Raw genomic sequence first — 3125 nt, 5'->3', positions numbered from 1 at the left:
CAGCCATATCTGTTTGTGTCTTAGCCTGGACTAGCACACCCTCGCACTCTCCCTGTTACATACATTGATGCACATTCTCTTTCTGCCCCTCACACACACTCACAATCACCCTCTCTCGCATTTCACACACGTACTCCACTCTGTCACACACACATGCACACACAACCACTCTCTCTCCCTCCCGCACTCACACCCACAGTCCACCTCACTGTCTCTGATATACAGACAATGTCTCTCTCTCCCCTTCACACAGACACGCCCCTCTCTCACACATATGCACACGCACACACACGAATGCACATATAAATCTGTGGGTTGAATTTACATTTTCCCATTTGTATTTGCAGATACATTTTATTTTGTTCCAAAACATACAATTTGTAGACATTCAGACAATGTGTTATTTTACAAATCGTACTTTGTTAATAAAACCAGCCTAACTCCAGGTCAAGACACAGACAAAGTCCAAACAAGGCGTCAAGCTTAGAATACATTGTCTGACCGCACGTGTTACTTCATTTACATCGATAATACCTGAAGGTATCTCCAGACAGTGACTTGAAATAAGTTCGGCAATTTTCATATTAACCAATCAAACTCGCACCTCCATTCCAACTGATTAAGTATTTAAGAGCCATCGTAGGTGTGTGTACAATTCATGTGCATAAGTTGTACAACCCTTTGATCTTTTCCTTATATCTTCTGTGTTTAAGGTCTTTCTGTCGCTTTCACCTGATGGAGCAGCACAATGAAACCTTGTGTTTACAATTAAACCCATTGGACTCTCATGGGTTTCATTTCATTTTTGACATTGTCCAACCCAGTCCAAATCAAACGGCTCCATATCATGACTTTTACTGGTTAGTTAATCCTCTCCCCTCGCAAGTAAATTGTTCCTAATCCCAAGTGTTTTTGTCTTGCATAATAATCTTTTGCGACACGTTACGCACTGATGTCTGGAAGTCCAGATATAATACATCTATCGAACCCCCATTATCCACCTTGCTTGTTACGTTTTTTTTTAAAGAAAGTTAGTCAAATCATTCAAACATGATTTATCCTTCATAAAACTATGTTGACTGTGCTGGATTGTGGCTTGACTTTGGAAATCTCCTGTTATTAATTCTGTCATAACGCATCCTAACAATTTGTCTTCAATCCCAATAATTTTCTCACCACTTATCATTCCCGAGTGAAGCTGGTTATTCGAAGTTCTTCCCTTTCTATAACCATTATGTTCCGTTGCACAATTCCTGTGTAACAGGCACAAGGCTGTAAAAGATCTGTTCCAATTGCTGTGTAAGAGGCATGTGTGGCTGATTGGACTCATTCTGTTCCTGCTTCACACACTCGCTGGGCGGAATGTCCTCCTGGTGTTCATACATTATAGTCTCAATGGACTTGCATGTCCTGGTTCTGTTCCTGATCAAGCCGTTCAAGATCTCAATGTTCTCCTCCTGTCGTTCTGGGGACTTATGGAATCTCCCTGCTCAAAAATGCTACTTTTCAAGGGCTGAAATATGCAGGCAAGTTTTGTTGTCCACACTGGGTAGCTCAATGGTTAGAACTGCTGTCTCACTGCACCAGCGATCCTAGTTCAATTTCAGTCTCCAGTTTCCTCCCACAGTCCCAAGATATGCAGGTTAGGTGGATTGGCCAAGCTAAATTACCCATAATATCCGGGGATGTGGAAGCTAGACGCACCAGTCATGGAAAATGCCAGGTTATAAAGATTGGGTGTGGTGGCTGGTGGGGATTGGATGGGATGATCTTCGGAGTTTCAGTGTGTTGTCGATGGGTCAAATAGTCTGCTTCCACTCTGGAGAGATTCGATGATTAACACCTTTCTTGCAGAAGTCAGTTGAGGGAACAATCTTTGAGTTATGTACATATCCTTTCCTCAGTGAGGAGAATGCATCTGGGCACACGACTCCAGATGTGCTCTCACGATGATCCTGTACAGCAGCAGTAGCACTTTACCAGCCTGATATAAGGTTCCCACCCAGGTTAGAGCAGTCTCAGCTCTCTGGGGAATACACAGCATTGCTGAAAGATCATTGTCCTTCTCTATTACACCAGCATAACGGGAGATCTGGAGAAAATCTTACAATGCCGCTTGAGAAGAACGGGTAAAATGTGGTGAGATAATATCCATGTTGAGATATGCCTCTCCAAACATCTCGCATGAAGCTACCATTAACCTCGCCAGAGCCCACGTCACTCAGATTCCACAGAATCTGTTGAGGTGGATCTTAGAAACAGCAAGGAGAAGCAAACATTCATGAGAGTTATGTATCAAATTGAAAGCTGCAATACAAATGTTGGCTATGTTATAAAACAGGAAATTAGACATACAGGGTTTGTGGGTACTGCAGTAACAATGGGCAGCTTCAAGTTACATCTAACCAGTGTTTACTCAAATGAATGTTAATGTTGAGTGTGTATGAGCCAGGTTGCTTTAGTAGTATGTTGAGCATCGAGCTGTTGATCAAGACATTTTGGAATTGGTGTTGTGTGATCAGAAGAGCAAATCTAATACTTTGCTATTGAGAATCTTTGGGGAATAGTGATCTTAATATATTGAATTTTACATGACGTCTGAATGCAAGCAGTTCTTTTTCTTACATTACGGGTATACATCTGAGTCGTGCAAACCATTAAGATACAAGAGTGAAGTTGGCTTTATGAATTTGGAAAGTACATTAAAATGACTTAATGAAAGACAGGCAATATCTGTTATTTACAGAAGCACTGTAAGGTCTGTAATATACATATATCCCTCCAAGGCATAATTCGCAAAAGTCAAAGGTGACTCAACGATGGTGAACAAAAGAAGTTAAAAATTACATTAGACCGAAGAAAATGCCTTAGAAAAGGGTCATATATTGTGCATTCATTGAACTTTTGGACGCAACAAAAGAGGACTGATAAACTGATAAGTAAAGTATAAAGAGAACAGCAATACAAACTAACCAGAAACAAAAAGACTGACGAAAAATCTCTATGAATATTTGAAAGGAAAATAAAAAACAAGGTCAAATGTGGAACAGTGAATATGTGGACAGGATAATTTATAGCGAGAACAGAAAAATGATAGGGAAACTAAACAGTTATTTTATATCTGT

Source organism: Chiloscyllium plagiosum, chromosome 8 (genome assembly GCF_004010195.1).
Source record: "Chiloscyllium plagiosum isolate BGI_BamShark_2017 chromosome 8, ASM401019v2, whole genome shotgun sequence".
NCBI classification, from domain to species: Eukaryota; Metazoa; Chordata; class Chondrichthyes; order Orectolobiformes; family Hemiscylliidae; genus Chiloscyllium; species Chiloscyllium plagiosum.
The sequence above is the reverse complement of the archived record's forward strand: the minus strand, read 5'-3'. Positions refer to the sequence as shown.